The following is a 12,142-nucleotide window of genomic DNA, read 5'->3' as shown; positions in this document are numbered from 1 at the left end:
ACTTTATCTCTAAGTCCTTTTTGAAAATCCTCTCTTATCCTCCAAGATCCTGCCTTCTCTTGACTTTTTACACCTTTATACTCTTTTCTTCTTGGTGATGTTCCTTAAAGTTCCAGTTTGGTCCTCTTCTATCTTCACTTTATACCCTCTTTTTGGACAACCTCATTTACCTTTATGGCTTTAGGTATCCTCCAACTACTGGAAACAGGACAGGAAAATCAAACCCATGATTATAACATCCAGATCCACATTTCTGTAGGCAAAAATTTTGAAAACCAGTAAAATATGAACAACTGGCTATAAGACATTTACTTGATACTTGAGCTATTCTGCCCATTGAAGGCATTTTTTATATCTTCAAATGAAATAGGGATAAAAATTGATTCATATAAGATGATACTAATTGCTGCCTCTAAGTTTCTAGTTTCAAGGAAATTATCTTGGAAAATATGCTTGCTAATTTCCTGTATTCATGCATTATAATGGTATGAATGTTTGGAAAACTGATTTCTTGAAGTGTAATCTGGTTCCCTTACAAAAAGTTTTAATGCTTCCTTCTTTCATACATTCTTATATGTGAGAAACCATACTCTGTATGCAAATTGCAAATCAAAAAAAAAAAAAACGTTGTACCAAATTCCACTGTCACAGCCAGTGTTTGACAATGTCTACACTCTTTTAGATGCAATAAAATATCACACTAATTCAGGTAATAAATAATTCAGGTAATAGTACTATTACATTTATGGCTATTTATCTATATAAGCTATCTATAAAAACACTCTGGCAGGGATACATACTCAGTTTATGAAACTGAAATGTTAGCAGTGACATATAATGTTGTTGAAAAGTGTATAAGTCCACAATTACATTTTAAAATTATTTCTGCAAGAAACAAATATTATTGATTCATATTTTTGAGGCTTAAAAGTTTTAAGATATTTAGATATTTGGAACTCTCTCTTATTAGCTTTAAGAGAGAATGAAATCTCTCAGCATATGAATACCAGGTAGGAAAACTGACTGCAAGTTTTCAGTAGAATTTAATCTAGGCATTTCATCTGATTTTCTGAAGGACCAAAATTTAATCCCTCATCATTACAACTGAAATTTGGGTTTGCATTGTCTAAAACATTTTATTTTAATTTTATACATATGCTTTTTGTATGTTTATTTATCTTCTTTTTAAAGGTCCCTATCCTTCTCAATTCATGTGTTGGTATGGCAATAAACAGAGTATGTCCAGACCAGAAAAGGGGGCAAAATTATTATGAACTAATGCTTTTCAACCCCACAATACACACACACACACACACACAGTCTTTCACTGCACATATCAAGACATCAGTTTCTATCATTCACCAGAACTGTATGGTATATATTTACTCTTTGTAGGCTTGAATAGTGCTGATGGAGGATGGAGGCTACCTAGAGGAAGAGTCTGTATTAAAAAAAAAACTCATCATCAGCATCTTCTACAGATTCAGGGAAGATGAGCATATTTGGCCAGGGTTTTGAAAGCATGACATGGCAGACTTCTGCCTTGGCTTGGGATATTCCATGCTGCTCACAGGAGAGACCATGGGAATGGAGTAGAACTAAGAGAAATTGCAGGGAATTAGGTTATCTGGTGATCACTGGACCCAACATTGCTACAGTGAACCAAGGTTGGAAAGATTTCTATACTGGCATGTTAAGTGGCAACCATTTTGCAGCTGCTGTTGAATTTGTAGATAATGTCATTGCTCTGCAGCTGCAAGATAACGGCCCTGCAATAAATTGCCAAAACTTAGCTATTAAGGACCCGTACCATTAGGCAGGTTTTTTTTGGGCATCTTGCCATTTGTTTTCCTAGTAGAAAATGTGTATCAAATAAAAGTAGCTGATGACGGTTTGGCATTCTGGAAGCTAATTAACTCCTTCAGGCCTTTGGGGTGTCATTTGGTGCAAAGCAGTTAACTTAGTACAGTACGGCTATATACATAATTTGTTTAGGATACTAAGTATTACCCTATTAGCCCAGAAGAATTAAGTACTTTCTAATGTGCTTTGCTCATAGTCAGGGAGTATCTTACATAATGACAGACTATAGGCCATTGTGGGTGAATGTCCACAAAAATCTAGTTCATGATTTATGCCTGCTATTTGTATGTATCAGTATTTTCTTAGACAACATGGTAGTCAAGGACTGCACCATGGAAATGAAGACAAAACCACTTACGAACCTCAAATCTTGTTTTGTGGTCACACATGATTAGCATATCGAACCAAAAGATGAGATTAGATTTCATCATTGGCTGCATCAAAATTTTCAGCATTGAAATTGGGTAAATTCTGATTCAAATAACAGGACAGTAGAAACTCTATCAGTATCTCACTCCATCAGGACCAGAATTTAGATGGGTCATCAAACAAGTCACTTACGGTTAGGAACCCATGAAAATAAAAACATCCATACCTTAACCTTTTCATTTCAACCTACAGCATACACGTACATGTACGTTCATTTGCTAATCTCTTGATAAGACTTTCTTTAAGTATGTCAGTTAATTGGAGTCTCATATTTCCCTGTTGGCCTTTCTAACAAAAACCACCCATGTTACATCATCCAAAGTTTTTTGATTGGAGCAATGAAGAATGTGAATGAAGACACTTGTATAGCAATTTGAATGCAAATGTTTCTTGAATTTTATGATGCTTTTCTTAAATTTTTAACAATTCTCTGCCTAAACCCTGTGTGACATTTTTTTAGCAACTTACAGTTATTGACTTTGTCACACACATGTCTCATTGTTTTATGTATTATGTAGTATGTGATTAAATAACAATTATAATACCAAGGACAACTGACAACAGGCTTAGCAGGAAACATAACTCACTCTTGGTCAATAAATAACCACACTGTTGGGAGCAGAAGAGTACAACCACAATAGACAGTGGTCTAATTGTTGACTATGTCCCCCAGTCTTTGTTACAATGAGTGTGGATAGCCTGGACAAACCCATCAGTGGAAGCTTGCTAAGGGCCTCTATAGATTTGACCTACTGTTTGGAATCAGAACTTTGAGTTCTAATTCCACATGATCTTGCCCTTCGGATAAGTTATTAAATTCTTATCATTGGAAGATAAGCCAGGAAATGTTCTGCTCTGGGCCTCACATAGATATATACCCAAATCTTTCAAGACAGAAGATATTGCCATTGACTGAAATATTCCACACACTATCTTCAGCAGGTATGCTCACATTTGTCTGCATGTAACAGAGATGTCTGTGGAATAAATAAGATTGTATTTGTCTCACACAACTAGAAATCTGGCAAGGCTGCTGCTGCAACTCCATAATGCCATCAAGAATCTGGTCTCCTTTTGTTTCTCTGCTCTACCACAGTTGCCTCATGGCTTTGATCTTCATGGTAGCAAAATGGCTGATGTACTTCCAGACATTACATCTCTATCCAGGCAGGAGAAATATATTAGAAGAACATCATTTTCTCAGAAATCAGCAGCAGAGTTCTGAATTGTGTCTCATAGCTACTCCTACCCACAAAAAGACTGGAAATTAGAGTTATTCAGTTGGGCACATTGCTGCCTAGAAAGAAGAACAATATCAAGATTCTGTTGGTAAGAAAGAAGGGAGCCTTGGTCCAGGAGAGGAGATGAGCAGTATCTTTGTTCTCTCAGAGCTCAGCTCAAATAGCTCAATGGCTGCTTCCCTCAGGGAAATCTGTGTTAGTTTCCTGTGTCTCCTATGCAAATTACCACACATCTGGTGGCTTAAAATTACACATATTTATTCTTTGACAGTTTTGACGTCAGAAGTCCAAAATCAAGATTTTGACAGGGCCATGCTCCCTCTGAAAGCTCTAGAGGAAAATCCATCCCTTGCCTCTTCCTAGCACTGCTTCCAGCATTCCTTAGCTTACAGCCACATCATTCCAATCTCTTCCTGCATCTTCACATGGATTTGTTCTCTCTTGCCTTTCTCCCCTTCTTTCTTGTATAAGGACCCCTGTCATTGGATATAGGGCCCTCCCAAATCCCAGATAATCTCAGCTCAAGATCCTTATTTTAAATACATCTGCAAAGACTCACATTCCACACCAGGTCACATTCTGAGGTCCCATGTGGATGTATTTTTGGGAGTCACAATTCAACCCATTTCCAAAACCTTCCCTGATTTCATGTCCCAAGTTCCCTGTTATAAATTCCCACAGTCCCATATGCATTTTCTTCAAGTAATTTTGATTTTATTTTTGTGTTACTTTGATGACTGTTTTCTCTTCTATGTAAGGATGATGGCAAAGAACTTTTTCTGCTTTTGCTCATTGATTTATACCTAGCACAAAACATTTTGCCTGACCCATAGTGGGCAAAGTAATACATTTATTGAAGGAACAAATGAGTAAGTGATTAATATTGCTTTAAAAGGTCTCCAAATAAGAAAGCCACTTAGGATTGTTTTTGTAGCTTGTTTCAGCAAATACTCTCAAAATCGTTTCTATTTTTCCCTCCAAAGAATTTATTTATTCATTAATTTATTTATTTTATTTTATTTACTATTTTTTTTTTGTCAATGAACACCCAAATATAGCCATGGTGTCCTAGTATTGTACTCTTATTATTTTATACAATATTTCTGTAGAGACCAAAGCAATAATGGAAAAAAGGCCTAAGCACCAGGTGTAGCCAAAATAATTCTCTGCTGTTCTTGATTGTGCCCTCTTTATTGGAATGGGCAAAATCTAAATTAACTCATGTGTATTAATGGGAAACAAGTATTTGGAATTCATTAATTAGGGCCATTTTTTAATTTGAAACTCTAATAATAAACAATTCTCTTATGCCAGTTTGTCAGTAAGAGTTTATATTTTTGAATTTCATAAATATGGGCAAAAAATATCCATTATGTAGTTCCTAAGAGAGGTCTGAAGAAGGACCTATGTCCTACAATAACGTAGTTTTATTTCTTGCTATCAGATGGCTTAAGCTATTCAATATTCTTGAAATAGTCCAGTGCGTACCTTCAGTTTAAAGCTAACACAATCAAAAACTGGATAAATTCCATTATGGATTGTAGATCCAACTATTGATTCACTATGACTTCCAAAATGTTTCCTAAAGATACAGGCTACCCAATGGATGTGCAGTTTAACTATCCATAAGAACCAATGCTGTACATTCAGAATACCTTGTCTCAAATATCACCCCTTCTAGCTATGGGACCTTGGGAAAGTTTCCTAATCCCTCCAAGCTTCCTCATCTTTAAAACAGAGGCAATGACTACCTTAAAGGATTGTTGGTTGGTTTAAATTCCATGGTGGGTGTACAGCACCAGGCAAACAAGAAATGGGTATTTTTATTTTTAATATCACTTTTTACTTCTAATTTTATTTAATAGTGGATTATGCGTTTGCTAACAAATTCCATGTCTGAAGGAGTTTGAAGTTAAACACTGTTATAACCTTATTTTTGAGACATTATCTAATATAGTGAATGATATTCTGAAGATAACTAGTCCAATCAGATACAATAAATGAACTTTACACTCAGTCAAAGGAACAATGTTAAATTACAAATTGTTTAATCTGAGACTGGACAGAGAAGTGGAAGTTCTTCTTTCCAGTTCCCACCAAATAGTTCTGTCTGTTGAGGATGGCTTTATCCCAGCTCCCTTGGAAATGGCTAAGGGACTGAAAAATTTTCAATGTGTTGCTTAATTACCTGCACCTGTCTACATAAGACCATCTTATGTAGCAATTATGGATCTAGTGCAAACCATCAAGCATGGGGCTTTATTGTGCTTCAATTTCCCTTCATATCTCAATCCGGTCCCACGGCTACCTTTTGGCTTATAAGCACCCTCATTCAACAGAAAATAAATGGGTTGCACTCAAGATTAGAAATGGTAGGAAACAGCATTCCCTTCATTCTTGGCAACAGTGTGCCTTATTCTCAACCAGCAGAAAAACATGCAGAGAAAAAGAGGAAAATAGACTTTTCCTACAATAAAGTTGAAGCTCCATCAGCTAACTGGCCTGACCTTGACTTCAGAAACCACACTGACACTTCACTCTGATCCTTCTCTTCTGAGATGCAGAGATAGGTTGGAGGAGGCATCCAGAGGAGGGCTTGCTTTTCTTCTCTTGGAAGAGAGGAATTACAGAAAAGAGCAAGCAAGCTCAGAATCTCATGGGCTCTGTGACAGAGGAGGGAAGGGGAGGGTTCCAAGTAGGGTTGAAGCTTCTGCTTCCTCGCTTCCTCATGTCGCTCCATCTGCCTCTTCGGAGAGCTCCCATCTCCCACTGTGTGCAGCTGAGTTTCAAGCACTCCTGGTGGCATAACGAGTGAGACAAAGTTGTCACTGCACTCTTATCCTGAAACTCTCCCAGGAAACTCATCCAAGTCTCCCTCCACCCCCATCCCTGGTCTCTGTGAACAAGAGAGACATTTTTGCCACTGGTCTCATTGATGACTCTCTTTATTTCAAGGCCACATGTATCTGAAGATGAAATAATATTTTTGTTATTTTAAAATGTAAGGTCTGTGGAAGATTTTGCCTATTGAAGCACACACCTTTCTTGTAGCCAGAAGAGGAGATCACTACCCAGAGGAAGTGCCAGACTGCTGCGTCTGGATACTTAAAAAGACATTTGGAGGGGGAGAGCATCTGCAAATGTTGATGAAAATGGGTTTGGAACCTCTCCTTTGATCAGGAAGTAGGTGGACCATAAAATGTCTGATGCATGGTGCTGCCTGCAGCAAACCCACATTCTGAGACTCAGTCATCTTATTATTCTAGAAAGCACCAATAGAAAAAGGAAGAAGGCTTAAAAGACCCAGCACTTTTCAATCACTATAGTTGGGTTAACCAAAAGTCATCTTTCTGCTTCTGAAAAATGACTGGTCATTTGTATTTTGTGTCTCAAACTGGAAACTTTTTTGCCCAGTATCAAAAAAATACACATGGCTATAAAGAGATACAAGTTTGCTTTGACCTGTTTTGTTTTCTATAGTCATTTGTGAGTCTACAAAAAACAAGGGCCATGTGATATATTTCTTTGAGGGCCATGCATTCTCTTGCTTGTCAGAGGCTCCCAATGCATTTCTCTTTTAATGATGAAAGTGATGTGAGCGTATCGTAGATGACTGAGGCTTAGAGCTGGAAGGGAATTGCATCATCTACTCTTATTTTTTTGCATCACCTATTTTAAATCTCCCATACTACAAATGAGGAGACTTAAAAATGATTAGTTTCAAAATCTGGGATATGAATTAGGTCTCCTGATTCTTCCACTAAAATATGATGATGAAAATAACAGTATAAGAAGACTTGATAAGAGAGCAGTGGATTCAGCGGAGCAAGTTTCTGGTTGAGTGGTGGCAATGTGGTTTGGTGGACAGGCATTGGCTTGGAGTCAGGAACTCAAGGCTATGGGCTAATCACAGCCCTGTGTCTACCTGAGTAGCAAAGGGACTCACTGGGGATCCATCAGCTGTGACTGGTAATCACATATAACAGAACTGACTGAATCCTCAGCAATTAATGACTCTCATTAAGAGTGAGGGCAAAGATCTTCTCTTGATAATACCTAGGGTTCTAGTCAAGCCTAGTCTGGCTTATTATTGTTTTCTTTTGTATTTGCAAGGAAGCCAGTGGAAATATAGTCTCTGCTATCGTAATAAACTTGTTGAATGTGGATCTAATCCTACTGAGCTCTCAGGGTTGGCAAACAGAGTACAGGGGGGGATCTTCTGAGGGCTTGTGTTGATGGAAAATAACCTAATATTCGCACTCAAGATAAGATGATTTATAAAGATTTTTCTCTTATCTCTTGGACCTTGTTCTAAAAGTATCTTAATGGATAATTCAGAAATGTTTGGCAATTTGCTAAATCTAGATCTTTGTGATTACATTGTGAGTCATCCCTTCAAAGGCATCTCTATTTCCTTCTCTTGTTAGCACAGCTTGGTCTACATCAGGAACATTTTTCACTAAATCCAGGAACTTTTCGTGTTAAATTAATTTTTAAAGAGATTGGGGTTTTTGAAACAGAAAGAGCCTAACTTGTCAAAAGAATCCATAATGTTACATGAGGGCATCCTTATTATAATCCTGGAAAAGTTGGGAGCTGAAAAATGGAAAGAGACTTTTGGGTCATTGTTAGCCCTTTGATTCTGTAGCTGATGTTAATATGAGCAGAACTCTGCAAGGAAAGAAAGTACCGACTTAGTGATGGGAAGAGATACCATAGTCAACAGAGAGAAAAAGCTTCCAGTATCCCTTGCAAAAAATAAAAAAGAAGAAGAAGAAGAATATTCCTAACTGTGTCTTTTTGTCTGCTTTTCTTCCTTACTATGTTTGCAAGTTAGGTTACAAGAGATAAATATTAAAAATCAGTATATAGGTGGGGCAAGATAGGGAGGTGTGGAATTTAGTTAGTCCCTTAAAGCAACTAGTAAATAGCCATGAATAAATAGAAAATACTCTGGAGCAACTGATGGGGGGACATCCATGACTGAATACACATCGTACACCAGTCTGGAATGGGTGAACAGCTGAGACGGCAGCATAGAACTGTAAGTAAAGCTCCCCAAACCACGGAGCTGGTGCCCCTTCCCCACCAGCACAGCAGACTGAGTTGGAAAACTTCACTGTGGAAAAAAGAAGCAGTCCCTGCCAGGAGCAAGGGAATGTAGCTCAATCAAGCACCAATCACAGTTTTAATTAACAAATTTGGACTAATGAATACAAACTATGAGCACAGATAAACCCAGAGCAAGCAGGAAAGGAACCTGGAGCTTTCTCCTCATAGAGAGGAGAGGGGTTGATGGAAAGAAAAAACACATAAATAAATAAAAGCAGAGCCTTTTGCACTCTGCTTAGCTTCAATCAAGAAAACCAGATACATAGACAACAAAAAATTATGATATCCTTGTAAGCATTGGGGACTACCACTGTATTAGGCCAAGCCGTCGATCTTGGGACTTGCCCTTATGAAGCATGTTACTGCAAAGGAGAGGCTAAGCCTACTTATAATTGTGCCTAAGAGTTACCCTCAGAGAGCCTCTTTGTTGCTCAGATGTGGCCTGTCTCTCTCTAACCCACTCAGCAGGTAAACTCACTGCCCTCCCCACTATGTGGGACATGATTCCCAGGGGTGGAAATGTACCTGGCAAAGTGAGGCATGACTCCCAGGGATGAGCCTGGATGTGGCATTGTGGGATTGAGAACATCTTCTTGACCAAAAAGGGGAAGAGAAATGAAACAAAATAAAGTTTCAGTGGCTGAGAAATTTCAAATGGAGTCGCGAGGTCATTCTGGAGGTCGTTCTGATGCATTATATAGATATCCCTTTTTAGTTTTTAGTGTATTAGAATAGCTAGAAGGAAATACCTGAAACTGTTGAACTGCAACCTAGTATCCTTGATTCTTGGAGACAATCATATAACTTTGTAGCTTATACGGTGTGACTGTGTATTGTGGAAATCTTGTGCCTCCCACTCCCTTTATGTAGTGTACAGACAGATGAGTAGAAAAAAGGACAAAAATAAATGAATAATGGGGGGGGGTGAGGAGTATAAGATGTTTTGGGTATTCTTTTTTACTTTTTTTACTTTTGTGATTGTGATAATGAATGCACAACTATATGATAACACTGTGAACAACTGATTGTATACTTTGGATGGTTGTATGGTGTGTGAATATATCTCAATAAAATTGCATTAAAAATCGGTATATAAATGCAATTAGTAGAATGTTTATGAGACAAACATACATACATAAATGTCTGTGGATGTTTATGAAAACAAAGTTGATTGAAAGGCTATAACTGAAAAGGGTAAAATACTAAAAAATCAAATGGAAATAGTCAAATGGAAAAAAAAATCAAATGAAATAAGTTTCCTTTAAGACAACTACAAACCACAAGCACGTGCGCTGACTGCCTTTCCAAGTCTAAGGGTCATTTCATGAGCTGCTTCAGGGATAACAGATATGTTCTCTTCGGAAAGCCCTGTGGATCCTATCTCTAGTGTCCGTAAAACCATCTGGACCTTTTAAGAGGCCGAGTTTAAATAGATCTGCTAAATCCAACTGAGTGCTATTTAACCCTGTGTTTTAAAAGATCTATTCCAGCATCCAGGCACACTACTCTCCTTTCAAGAGCTGTTTGCCCAGTGTACCCAACTGTATACTATAATTCAAGCACATAAGTCAATGGTTTCTCACATGCAAACTTAAAACTTTGGCATTTAATGATTCTGAGGTCCTACTCCGATGTAAATATCAGTCATAACACAAGTAAAAACAATGAGGGAAGTGAAAATAATAGTCTCTGATTCTCTTATTGTTATATTCAGACTAGGAATATATTGCATCATATTGTTTATCTTAATTATTAATTGTTCTTTTGCTCTTGATTTGTAGGAAAGTGTTGCTTTAAAATGTTTGATTAGTGGCCATCTGATGCTTTACAAGTGTTAATCTTCATTTAATTTCTATCACTCATAGAAATACGTAATACAGAAGCCAGTTTGTTACATGCCATCATTTCCTAAAGAGGTAAAGAAAATAAATGCATTACTGAGCTCAGGAATGTTAGCAGAGACCCATCCAGCATTTCATTATCTTTAAAAAATAGAGCCTGCACATCACTGTTTGGTGGTACAGATAAGTTTGACTGTTTAAAAGAATAATTCTGAAGAAATATTACATTACAAATGCAAACAGATTGAGAAAGCCGAGTTTATTCAGTATGTATTGATAATATTAGATTATATCTCAGCATCCAGAGTAATAAGATTCAAGTTTCCAGGAAGGGAATGAAAAATTATATGCCATTTCATTTGTTTATTATTCAAACAAGATGGTGATTTATATCATTTTGAGGGAAGTAGGTGTAAGAAAAAAACTTTCTGAGGTTTGGAAACATAGGGTATAGGGCTTTAAATGTATAACCAATCTGAAGAGAGATGCTTGCACAAAACATAGAAATATAAAAGAGTTGGTCTTGCCTATGCAAAAAATTAAGTTATATTTTAACTTTTCTCAACTGTATGTTATAAGTTTATTTTAATATGGCCATAAGTCACAGAGTTTTCTATACAAATACAATAATAATAATCATTGCCCCTCTCTGATTCTGCCTCAGGACACCCTTGGCCATAAATTTTCTTGAATTAAACTTTTTAGGAATAGAAATAGCTTTCTGGAAAAATAGAAAAGCAAGGCAATAAAGAGAAAAGGGAAAGCTTGTGTTTCTAAGAGGACAGTAGAGAAGGGGCTTGTCCCACTCAGCTGGAAAGACACATACACATGTAGAATGTATATTATCTCTGTACACGAAATAGGTCTAGCTAATAAACATAGCATATGAAGTTCCCCAAACACTTTGTTCTAACAATATCCAGTGAGAAAACAAATGAAGACTGTCTTCTGACTACAAGGGCTTCAGTTTGTATTAGACCAAATAGGTCCACCAAGAACAACCATGAAAGCTGACACTTTAAAGACCACAAGGTGCAAAAAGGGAAGCCAGGACTTGAGAGGTCAAAATCCATAAGGGAAGGAAATTGCAATTCAATGAGCCCCAAATTCTTTGCCATCTTTTCTCCTCAAGGCATTTGGTGATCTGTAATCTTCAAGAGGTGAAAGTCTCAGAATCTATGCATAAAGCAGCTGCTGAGAAACTAAGAAGTTAGATAGAATTTTGACAATCTCCTATTCCTGAGGAGTCAAAAGTTGGAATTCAGGGTTTACTAAGGGGGGCCTTAGTAAATATAACAATTTTTTTAGCTGCAGCTCCCAAAGGGCTACATTTTAGGAATAAAAGCCTCCCAAGACCTAAAGCCATCCTGCACTCATATCAGTCCCTTATCGGATCAGGTGACATTTTACTTGCTACAAGAAAAAGTCATCCCACCTGGAGAAAGTAAAGATCACACAGTGCCTTTAAATTTTTTCTTTATCTAATGTCTGGTATTATTTTTTTTAAATTACCTTGTATGATTTCAAAGGAGCCAAAATAAAGACTGAGAGCTGACTTTTCAATTCACCAAATGGAGGCCAAAGACCATGGAAAAGTACTATTGAAGTAATGGAAAAAAATATCTACCAGCATAAAGTTCGATACACATTGAAAAC

General features: G+C 37.2%; 1 long non-coding RNA gene across 3 annotated transcripts in view; it reads left to right on the top strand.

Moving 5' to 3' along the window:
• Positions 1–12,142, top strand: part of LOC119539331 — a 749,444-nt gene that overhangs the window by 710,027 nt on the left and 27,275 nt on the right. The gene's annotated exons all lie outside the window — the stretch shown is intronic.

The sequence above is a fragment of the Choloepus didactylus genome, chromosome 7, assembly GCF_015220235.1.
Source record: "Choloepus didactylus isolate mChoDid1 chromosome 7, mChoDid1.pri, whole genome shotgun sequence".
NCBI classification, from domain to species: Eukaryota; Metazoa; Chordata; class Mammalia; order Pilosa; family Megalonychidae; genus Choloepus; species Choloepus didactylus.
This window is presented reverse-complemented; position numbering and strand designations above follow the sequence as displayed.